The sequence below is a fragment of the Chaetodon trifascialis genome, chromosome 9 (genome assembly GCF_039877785.1).
Source record: "Chaetodon trifascialis isolate fChaTrf1 chromosome 9, fChaTrf1.hap1, whole genome shotgun sequence".
Classification (NCBI taxonomy): Eukaryota; Metazoa; Chordata; class Actinopteri; order Chaetodontiformes; family Chaetodontidae; genus Chaetodon; species Chaetodon trifascialis.
In genome coordinates this window covers 10700438-10712635 of record NC_092064.1, presented here as the reverse complement: position 1 = coordinate 10712635, position 12198 = coordinate 10700438, and the positions used below count along the sequence as shown (strand labels likewise).

Here is a 12198-nt window from a genome sequence, read left to right as displayed (position 1 = left end):
GTATGTCTTTCCTCAGGAAGTTGAGAACTGGGACGTCCCCCCTGGAACCAGAGAAAGAGAGGGGGAGCTAACTTCTCTCCGCTGGTCTGGGCTCAGCCTTGAAACTTTCCCAGCACTGGCTGCAGACAGGAACGCTGAGAAAATCTGATTCTTGGTCAGCGTTGGCTGCAGACATACAGACTTCACACTTAGCCCCTAGGTCCTAAAGCTGCTTGCTGACTCAATCTGGAACTTTGGTTTCATCACATGTAAAATATAAAGAATAAGATGCATTTTAACTTGAACAGAATGATTCTTGTGCATGAAAACATGAGGTATAACAACACAATTTTCATGGCCATTTATAGTTTGAGTGTACAAACCTCTGTGGAGCACCACTATTCTGCAACCTCACTAGACAAGACATCAATAAATGGGCACATTGTTTGCAAATGTCACTAGAAAAGCAAGGATTTTATTCTTTGTTAGACAGATGTTGTGATTCAAATGGAATCTTCCAGAACTTCAAAAACTTGCCTCAGTTGTTGGGCCTCTCAGAAGGTGCAGGATCTCCGGCCCCGCACCCACCCCCGCAGTGCCACGTCTCTCCAACTCAGCTGCTGATTGCAGGGTGATTAAAGGATGGGGCTGCTGTTAAAAAGGGCCACTGTCGTAAAAACTGCAGTGACCTGAACAGGACCTCCGTTCTCAGTTCATGCAAGGACATTTTAAATGGAATAAGTTAGAAACATTTGTACTTGTGTAACCCTGCTCAGCATTAACTTAAACACCAATGATAGTCACAGCATTAACTTTTTTACTTTCTGATCTACAGGGATCAATGAAACATTTGTCACAATCATATCCACCAAAAGGACAGAGCAAGACATCTGAAGGATGAGCTACCACTCTGCATTACATGCAGTATAAAATATTGATCTTGGTGTCTGACACAAACTATTTTCCAACCAGAGGAATTCCAGCAATCTCTCAATCCCCCAATGATGAGTGGCATCTCGTTTTAGTGAATTGTTGGGATAAATATCCGGAAAGTTGTACAAAACTTTGAGGAAATTGCCCCTGAATTCTAACTCCACAACTCCTGTCATGTCATTTCAAATAATATATATGACCCTCATTCTGGGGACACCTACCAATTTCAACTATAAAAGGTCTGACACAAGCAGGATTGCAGCCCCCTCCCTCACTTCAGGGGGTGTTTGTCATTCTTAAAAAGCCCCAGGAGCAACAGTTCACATTGAAATTCCTCAGCATCTGCAGAGTGAAGGCAACTTCTGGGTCAAGCAAGTCTGGACAGGTCTCCTCACACACGAGGTCCTCTAAAGCGGCAATTCCTTCATTGTGTATAAATGTGAGGCAAAGGCCTGGAACATCGACAAGCATGCATGATGTGGGAAGGAGAGGAGTCATACAGGGACATGCAATTAAAAAAGACTGCATAGTTGCACGATACGGGGACTTTAATTATGTAACAGCACATAATCTCAATTCAATTCAATATTCCTTTATTACTGTAGTCCCACGAGGGGAAATTCCAATATACAGCAGCATCAATAAAGTGTATAAAGTATTAAGTATTAGGCACACACGATTGTGATACTACATTATTGTGTGTGCTTTGCAGAAAGGTTGCTGTCACATTCAAGAGTGTTTTTTGCTAAAAACAGAATGACCTGTTAATTCTTTGTTGTTTTTTTTAAGGAAGCGTAAGAGTGTTTCAGGGGTCATTCAGGATTAGCACTTCCTTTCTACTACCTGAATAAACACTGTGTGTATGTGTGTGTGTGTGTGTGTGTGCGTGTGTGTGTGTGTGTGTGTGTGTGTGTGTGTGTGCGTGTGTGTGTGTGTGTGCGTGTGTGTGTGTGTGTGCGTGTGTGTGTGTGTGTGTGTGTGTGTGTGTGTGTGTGTTTGTGAGAGCTTGAACAAGTGTCGAGCACTTTCCACAATTTTCCCCTTTAAATTACAGTATGGAAGGATGTAAAAGCTACAGGCACGACACAAAATGATGCAATGTTTCACCGACTGAAAATTGTAAAGGCCCTCAAAAGTTTGCTTCTCCGGCAGAGTCTGATGTAAGAGGAGGAACGACAGACCTCAGAGGGTAGAGCGAGTCTGAAATAACTGCAGCAACCAAAAAGTCAGCACTAATCTCAGTCTATTCATTTGGATTTAAACCGCGGTGGAGGAAGTGGAAGACCTTTGGGTAAAAGCTGCAGTACCAAAGTGTAAAAATACTCCGTTACAAGTCAAAGTCCTACATTAAAAACCATCCTTCAGTAAGTACATAGTAAGTAAGTAAGTATAAAAGTTTTAGCATCAAAATATACCTAAAGTAGGAAGTGTAGATTGGAATAGTCACCATTATTATTAGGTCAGCCAGCTGCTCATGCAGTTGCACAGACCTACAGTATGTGGTGTTGTGAACAAACAGAGAAGCTCAGTTCACACTGGAGGTCGCCCATCTGTGTTAGTTCTTCAAACAAAAAGAGTAATAGGACTCTGACAGCCTGTTGCTACTGTTAAGAGCTTTTCTAAACACCTCTATTTCTGTTTATCTCTTACATACATACAGACATATCTTTGCTAACCCTTCCTCTCGAATGTACTCTTTAGGTGGTCTGAATTATTGTTTACTGATTCCAGTGCTGTAAACTCTGTCCAGGTGTACCGGAGACAGTTTCAAGCATTCTCCTGATTGTTTAATCTGTCAAAAGACAAAAAGTTCTTAAAAGAACCTGAACAGTTTTATAGATTATAGATTACATAAATTAAATATGACATGTCATCAGCCATGACTATGCAGGAATTGACACAAAGACTCCACTGAGGGACGTAGAGCACAGCTGCCAGATGACGTAAGACCGGAGAAATGTTTACGAGCAGCAGAACTTTGTTGAACTTTTTCAACTTTATACAGACATCCAAATGTCAAAATGAAAAATAATGACAGTGTTGTGCAAGAGGTAGTTGGATAATTCATGGCAAAAAAAAAAAAAAAAGAACATGCAGACACTTTCTGCTTCATATGTCACTTTGTGCATAGTAACAAACTGTATTTTGGATCTAACTTGAGGATGACAAGGCAGCAGCACAATCTTTCTCATGGTTTTAATACTGACTGAACATGAGCCCTGGTAGCAAAAGTTTGAAAGCTTAATCCAAGGCCCTCAAAGTTCTCGTCATACTAATTAAAGTCTTAATTAAGCTTCTATTCAAGTTTATATTCTTTCTTTTACTCTAGAGAGTTTTAAATTTGACTTCTTTCGGATGGCATTTTTTAATGGCGTGCTGTGAGCACGAGAAAAAATGAGAAAAGAGGAATTTTGTCCAGGAGCCAGAGACATCCACTAACCCTTGAAGTTTGTGAAGAAGTCTCACATCTTAGATAAAAACACTGGACGTGTACAAAATCAGAAGAACCCAAGGAAACGATTTTGAATTAGTTGCCAAACACTGTGGCTGCTCTACCTACTGCTTCACTGCATTGTGGACTAACAGCCACTAGATGGGGTGCAAAGCTACCAAATAAACTACACCGCCTTTACCAGAGAAGGTTAAGTTGTGCAACTACAGCCATGGAAATATCAAACCGTTTTAAGTATGACAAGTAAATCCATGACATTTTGAAGAGACAACTCAAGTTGCTCTGATGATAGTCAATAAGCGGAACACACACTGTGACCTCCACTTTCTGCTGACACATTTTTCTGCTGACATATTTTCTGTGTGGGTAGGATAAAGAAAATCAAAATCAAAACACTAAAACACATGAGCATTTGCCTCAGTGGGATCCTTGTCACATACATATATATTGGATAGACTGTTTCAGATCAAATTAACAAGCTTCATACTTCCTCCAGAGATCTATAAAGTATTAATTAGTGCTGTTTCAATGCCCCGTCAGACTGCAGTGAACAAAACGCAGCCTGCTGTGAAATTCCAGCAGACCTTCAAAGTTATAACAAGCTGTTGAATTGGCATTGGGACGATACAGTCTAACTATCGGCGCTGAATTCTCGTTATCTTGTCTTTGTTCTTTCTCTCCCTGCACCAGTCAGTTTAAGAAAGCAGCAGTATTTTCCCGACCCTGCTGTGTTACATAACACCACATGCAAAGGAGACCCCTACCAGCCCTTCTCCCTTTCCTGCCTGTGGAGGCCGGTTGGCATTTTAAATTGGGTGGAGCTCATAACAAAGTGCAGCAGCTGGAGCTACTGACTAATACCAACCTGTGGAGAGAGGAGCAGGGAAGCCCAGGTCAGCCACATCAAACAGGGATATGCCACAGGAAATGATCCTGAGGGGAGCATTTCCCTTCTTCCCCACCTGTTGATGCTCATGGAGAGACAATGTCAAGGTGTGTGTGTGTGTGTGTGTGTGTGTGTGTGTGTGTGTGTGTGTGTGTGTGTGTGTGTGTGTGTGTGTGTGTGTGTGTGTGTGTGTGCCTGCAGGAGCAGCTGTATGGATGTGAGCATGGGGATATCATTTCCACATTAATCTACCAGAAGGATAAAGGTTTGGTGTTTGGTGTGAATGCAGTTTTAAGTAGCAGAGCTTGAGAAAGGCACACACACACGCACAAACTCTTCATTTCCATCAGAATACTGCTGAGGTATCTGGTAGCATCACCGCGCTGACTGTTTCCTTGGTGATAAATCTGAACCGTTGCTCCTTTGAACCACAACTCCTCCACTGCTCAGCCAAGCCAATTAAATGCAAGTGATCTGAAAATGGTTGAGCGCTTCAAACACTGCATCTGTATTTGTATCTGCTGCTGAGTCACTTCACACTCTGGAGATTTGCTGACCACCTGTCATTGTCTGGGACAATCGGCACAGTCTGGATGAGATTCACCGGGTTCTCTGATTATACTGGAGTTTGTCTGTGTAGCTGACAAACAGCAACTTAAATAGCTATCCTTCATGCCAAATAATAAATTGCTGACAGAAGGATGACAGATAACATTATTAATGTTTGCAGTTCAGTGAAAAACGATGGGCTGTGGACCGCTCCGCTGGGTTTCTTACCTTTTAAACAACTTTCCTTTTCTCTCTTTTCTAATGTTACCAACTCCCACTTTTGGACAGCACAGCACATCACTGTATGGGTATAATGTTTTCAGTGTGCTGAATTGTGTTTAAAATGTGGTTGCTGATATCAGAATTGATACAACTAACAAAGAAAAAATGTTTTGCGAGGCAAACATGTGATTTGATTGATTTCCTGAACATCATTTCCTCATATAAGAGGTCAACATCTGACATCACACACCAGCACTGTGGCACTATCAGTGGCACTTGTATACAACTAATAGGACAAATAAGGGTAAATACTAAATGTGTTACAGTGTGTGTCAGTTGGTCAATAGCAAGTCATCTGCTGGTCATTACATGCTGTCTCTGATTGTGACTACAGATGATGTTCTTGTGACAACAATCAATATATCATTTTCGTTGAATGAGTCATGTGGTGTGTATCAATATGATAGAAAGTGGCAAAGTCTGAACAGGGAAAACACAGAGGGTGGAGGGGGTCAGTGACCCCTTTGGTGGTTTGACTGTTTACTTCTTCATGTTTTTTTGTTTGTTTGTTTTTTGTTTTTTTTTTTGTCTGGTGGATCAATGAAACACTATTTCTTTCTTTTACTTCTATCAGATGTAATGTTCTCCAATGATACTCCAACACTTGTTTAACTGTATAATAATTACAAAAATCTAATTTCACAAAAATCATTAAAAAAAACCATGGCATGTAAAGAAGTAACCTGACAACAAAAAAATTATCAGAGGGAATGAAAAGATGAGAAATAGAATTGGAACACGAGAATGGTTTGACAGAAATAAAGCACTTCTGGGTGTGTGTGGGATTAACAAACACTCCACCTTCCGAGCGGGCGTAGCTGTTCATAACCTTGAATCTTCAAATAATCGAAACTGAATTGTGTTCATTATCTCTCAGTATCAGCAAGGTATTTTAGGTATGCTGTTAAAATAATTAACCGATTGACAAAAATGTCCTTTTGAATTAAATGATATTCGCACGATGTTGCGTTCCCGGCGCATCGGATTTTCTGCTTGCGCACAAACTGTCGACTGGCGAAAGTAGTAAGGCTAGTTTAGTACGGTTTGTCTTAGATTTCTCTCAATGTGGAAGTTAGAACTGACAAGTACTGAAACCTCATAAACACCTTTAAATGTTTGAAAATGTTCTTAACTCCGCAAAATTAGAATGACGTGAAGGGTTTTAAGGTGCAAGAACGGCACAGCAGTCCCGGCCAACCGCGTATTTTCGATGTGACGTGAACGCGCAGACCGGGAGTAAAGTCAGCTTGGTGACGCTCTGTCACTGTACAGGAGGGCCGGAGATAAAAAGACCGACATACACTCCTCCCACCATTCAGACCACTGAAGAACCCCGCCGGTGGATGTGCCGCTGCCCACAAAGAGACAAGGACGCACGCTTCACCTACGGAGGGGACCGAAAAACCCAGAGGACGGAGTAACTGAATATAATGAGACGGGACGTCTTGTAGCGAGACCGAAGCCCCAAACACCGTCCCGTAATTCCCGGCTCCTTTCTTCTTTGTTTTCGGCGTAAAACTTGGGCTCTGTCAGAATTTACTGGCCACCCACCTCTCACGCATTACCTTTGACACGGGTTGTCCCCGTTTGACTCTGGGGTGGGGACATTTGACCGGGGACAGAGAAGACTACCAGCCTCAACTTCACCGCGCGTCTCAAAGCTATCTGTGAAATCAAAGAAAAGTGGTGGCAGCCGTCACACAGGTGAGTGTGTAACGGCTTGTGTTATCACATTTACCTGGATGTGACTTTTTCCCGCAACATCTGTACACATTTCTTTCTCTCAGAACATTTTTTCAGCTACATGTCTCGTTACCATTTGTTTAAAAAAGTGTTTATAGCGCTCGTGAAGTCAGAGTTTTTACCATGGTAACGCTAGCTAACATTGATGTGACGTGACAACAGCCAAAACAAGCTAGTCTCCCTCAGGTTATTAGGATTGACATGTTTCTTCACTGTCAAAGCCATTTACATATTTCCTGTTCTGAATCTTTTTGGCATTCAGGCCTTAGTGGTGTATTAGCTGTAACCAAGTGTTTTTATCCATCACAGCCTTTAAGCTCAGTACTTAACTTAGCCCACTGCTCACTGGTGGTCTTATGTGCACCCAAAGACCTGGGACACGCCCATGATGTTGTGTCTCCCATGAAGGCTGGGGTCCCCTTTGTTGAAACTATGGCTTGATTGATTCACGCACCTGAGTTTCCCATTCTCATCTTCTGTATATCACACATTAATGCACGCATGTAAAGCTGCAGAGGCTAACTCTGGATTCATGCAGGTGTGTTTACTCTTGCACAGCACTCCTGCATAATTCATGACACCATCATTTTCTCCTTTGAAGGTGAAGATTGTGGTTTGGATTTTCCTGATATGTTGGTATTCCAAAAAAGATTTCCCATATAGATCATTGTACACTTATGTTATGCAGTACTTCATCAGAGGGACTTTAGTAAACATGCCAGAGTTTAATCATCTTACAAACTTTGGCCATCGGAGGGGATCCATTTGGTACATCGTCTCCAGCCGTTAGATCCTTCTTGACTGTGTTAACACTTCCCCATCTGTCACTGCTACACTTCCAGTGAAAACAGCTAACAGTTGTTTTCAGTAAGGCTTCTCGTTGACAGATTACATTTATTAACATCCCAGAGGCATGTAAATAATTGCTTTTAAAGGGATTAGAACCTGTTTGGTCAGGATTTCAGCAGCTGGGTGACTCAAGGAGACTTTAAAAGTGACTATGCAAGGCTGTTTCTTTTTTTTCTTTTTTCTTTTTTTTGCAACATCTGTAAATTGATTGAAGGGCCTTGGAGTGGAGTGTTGTTTTTGTTTTGTTTTTTTTTACCTCTTTTTGGCCTATACAGTACAGCACTATATGCCTCCCCGCAGTGAGTGGAGCTCCTGTCCTGAGGGCGGCTCCTTCGATGAAAATGTCTTCAGGTCATGAGATCGAAACTCATCTTGTATGCTACGTGAGAAAATAAACATTAGTCTTGACATCCTGATCACTCCAGTTTCAGCAGACTGGGAAAATGATAAAAAGGTTGACATTTTGAGGGTAGCTGGAAAAATGGTGGCATGTATATCTACGGTTCTTCAGATTTGCTTGGATCAGGGTCAGGTGTGTTCAAAAAATGTACGGTCATATTGAAAAGGCTTGGGCTCGCTTCAGAAGTGCTTTAAAGATTACCCTTATTTCATAAATGTTGTTTTAGGAGAATAAACAAAGAATAGAGGGACATATAACAGGTCAGAACACAGAGGAATGCACTGTGCTGTGTTCACAGCAGCAATCCGCTCACCAGATACTGACTCTCTTTAGACACACAATGTTTTATGTACATTTCAGAACTTTTACACCATTTCTTTTTATCTAGCTTTTAAGTTTCATGTATATTGCTGCTGATTGGAAAGCAGTTGTGCTGCTGATTAGACATGTGGTGTTGCACTGCGCACTGATACACAGTAGCTGACCCCATTGTCCATTGAGTCTAGTATTGATTCTGTGTTTCAGCCATTCTGCTTTGCTGTGCTTATGTAACTGCCACTAAATACTCATATGTGTATAGATGGCTGCTTTTAAGAAGAGAATGATCCCCAACTCTCATTCTACAATAGCTGCAATATCCTGGATATTTGCTACCTTCATATATACTCTGAAAAATTAGTTGTTGTTTTTGGCTGCCCTGAAGCAGTGAGGTCAAATCCAGCCCTCTCTGCTCCTCTCTCACTCACACACAAACACTCACATGCACTCATCTTCTGAGCCTACCTCCAGTAAGTACAATGAACCTCCACCCAGAGTGGGCACATTTCTGAAGGCGTTTGGCAATAATTTGTAGCACCCACATGGGAAAAAAAAGCCCGATTACCATGTGGTTCCCCTCTCCAAAGCAATAGTAAACATTTAATGCAAAAGTCATGGGTAACCTAATTGCATTTTAAGATGTGAGAAAATGATAAACAAAATGTGTTAACAGTCTTGACTCAGAAGAGGACAATAATTTTAACAGTATTTTACACAACACTCTGCTACTTTAACTGCTGGCAATTTTCTTTTCTGCATTTCTTTGCATCTTTGAACCGGGGTAATGGAGCTGTAATGGAACACATGCTCGCAACAGTTGGGCTCAAATTGGTGCTGAGGAGTAGCAGTGCATGAAACTTTACAATATGAGTTGGTTTGACTCTGATTGGTTGGGAAGTTGGTGAGGCTTATGAGTGTTGAAGGTGTCATGGAACTGCAGATAAATAATAACAAATAACTGGCTTTTCAGAATGGATTTTGAAGCACACACTCAATGATATGCGATCCCACGATGGAGCCTTGCTTCACCATGTCTAAGACAGGAAGGCACGATATAATCAACAAGTTGAAGTTTTATTGGCTAACATGGCACAAATCGTTTGTTAATATGCAAGATCAAGTAATAAATCAGCTCTTTGTCTACATGTAGTATCCCATATTTAATCAGTATATTTCAGTCCACCGTTTTCAATCAAAGATTTTAGTGGCCTGAACTTATTCATGTTTCTTCTCATATGTTAAGTATGTAACTAATACTTTGATTCAAGGTGACATGCTGAGTGAAACACTTCTCTCTGTGAGAGAGAGAACGAGAGAACATGTCTATCACTTTGTCTGACAGCTCAGTGCTAATGCATAATGGAAATTACCATTAACATGCTAATGGAAGTTAGCATCTCAGCCGCGATATTATCTTAAGACGATCCAAGCATTACACGTACTGACCAGCTACAGCAGCCTCAAAGGGTCAAAAGTCAAACTCAGAATTCCTAGTGGATTTAAAAATGTGGCCAATTATAGTGATGGTGATAGTATCAGATCAGGAGATAATATTGTACATCGTTTGAAAAGTTTAGTATACAGCAGATCATGAAATCTGTCTGAGAACACTTTATGTTGGACTGTGGTTTCTAACAAATCATTGTCAAATGGGAGCCCACAATAAAAGCCTGGGAAATTTTTAAAAACTTCATTTCTCTGCCTCACCTTATCTGTGCAGGTAAAATTTCCAAGGCTAATTGCTATCATTTTAACCCCCATAGCACCACTGGAGGCTTTGGTTTGCTGCTTTTGCTAGTTGTGCAATGTGAGCTCCCTTCAAAGTCCAGCGCTCAAACTGGGAGGTGCAGTTATTTTGTCAAAGCTAAGGTTCCCTGTTGAAAAAAGACAAAAAATACCTCCTTGACTACATAACAAGTCTGCTTGTTTTTCTTTCATTCTTGGTAATATTCCCACCATTTGAGACCCACCACCACAGAGTTCAAACAATGACTTCTGTAGCTAAGAAAATGTAAAGATGAGAACGAGCCTCTGTAGTTTTTCACATCTTTAGTGCCTCAGGTGTCTCTGCAGCACACCTTTTATGCAAGAAGCATTTAAGGTTATTATCTAATCCTCTTAACTAGAGACATACTGCACGTGTATTTAGCATTTCTTTGCAACTTGGAAACTAGTGTTGTTGCTTTTGTGTAATCATCCCTGTAATAGAATTAAAGAAGTTGATAATAAGAGCATATTCATTTAAGGGCAAAGCTCAGTTTCCCTCTCAGAGAGCCAAGTTTACTGTGGCAGCACCTGCTCATGTGGCCCTGCCTCCCAGGCTCAGACAGCAGTCGCAGTAGAGGACAGACTTTGGTGTAATGTCAACACACAGATGGTGAAGAGCTCTCATGCAGACATACAGATGGCACCTTGATAAAACATACAAGTCCACCCACATCCTTTTTTTTCCTCTTGGCCACTGAAAACAATTTAGACTGAGGAGGCCAGAGTGTGAACTAAGCCAATGGAGTTGTCCATTTGGCCACAACAATGGTCCCCATCATGTCTCTGCATGCCACGGATGTCTTTGTCAGCTGTTTGTTTTCTAGGCCACAGTATTAGCACTCCAGCATCACCTATGATTAGCACGCAACCCCAGAATACTTTCTCTATTCTCTCGAATTTATGGCAATAACAACTGTGAAAGCAGTGACATTTGTTTCATAGAATACTGTAGGTGTAACTATTATGGGGAATGATAAAAAAGTAACTAGAGCCTTGGTTGAAGAGCATTTTCAGTAGGTTTGAAAGCTCTGACAGATGGTTGTAATGAACTGTGTGTGGACTGTCTGTTGCCTTTAAACTCAAAATACATTTTGTAGATATTTAAAATGCACCATTAACTTTATCGGAGCCATTGGTAGAAAACCATCCAAAAATATCTGCCTACTTTCCTCTTGAATTTCTAAATTAATTTAGCATTTCATGAACAGGTAAGTGAATGAACAATTACATGCTTGGATAAGTGAAGCAGGCCGTTTAATGGAAGCTGCTGATACGTCAGGCAAGCTGAGCGTAGAAGATTAACGCCGAGCTCTCTTTCATTATCAAAGCTTTAATAATCATTGTGAAGGAACATCAAATCCAGATGAAGGCGAGGCTGTAAAGCTGTTATAAAAAAAACGTCATATAAGGCTTGAATATAGGATCCAGATGTCGCACACCTGCTGCTGGTTATAACACCAACACACTCAAGTTGGTTTGACAGACGAGGCAAAGTGCCCATCTTCTTACCCCTCTCTCCAGAAAACCCTTAATCCCCCTGCCCTTTTGGTCCTGTCTGTGTTTCTCTCCCAAACATACATTGTGTTTTTGCAGAAGCAGAACATGTGAGAAAACCGGTTTTCACCTTGGGACTTAAATTTGTTTGATTAATCCACATTAGCAAAACATACAGTAGCCTGCTTTCCTACACGACTTATTTCACTGTTTTCAGCCATTCTAACAGCATGTGTCTAACCTTTGGTCCGGATTGAACTAACTGAACAACTATGAGTTAGATTGCTGCAAAATTTGGTGAAGACATTCACAGTTCTTTGGTTTAATCCTACAGACTTTGGTGAGCCCATGACTTTTCTTGTTTTGCCACTAGCAGGCCAACATTTTTACTTTTCCATTGAAATGTCTCTGCAACTGCTTGATGGGTTGAAGCAAAATTTGGTTCAGACATTCATGGGCTCCAGAGGATAAATCTACGACAATATGATTCATATGAATCATATTGTCGTAGATTTATATTTGTGGTTATAAGTGAAATGTTTTTTC

The 12198-nt window shown here is 41.1% G+C and overlaps 1 protein-coding gene across 2 annotated transcripts in view; it reads left to right on the top strand.

The window, feature by feature from the left end:
* Positions 1–6393: 6393 nt before the first annotated feature.
* Positions 6394–12198, top strand: part of gdpd5b (glycerophosphodiester phosphodiesterase domain containing 5b) — a 38841-nt gene continuing 33036 nt past the window's right edge. For both annotated transcript variants that reach the window (XM_070971279.1, XM_070971278.1), the window contains exon 1: positions 6394–6785. The gene's annotated coding sequence lies outside the window, so the exon portion shown is untranslated. The remainder of the gene's footprint in view (positions 6786–12198) is intronic.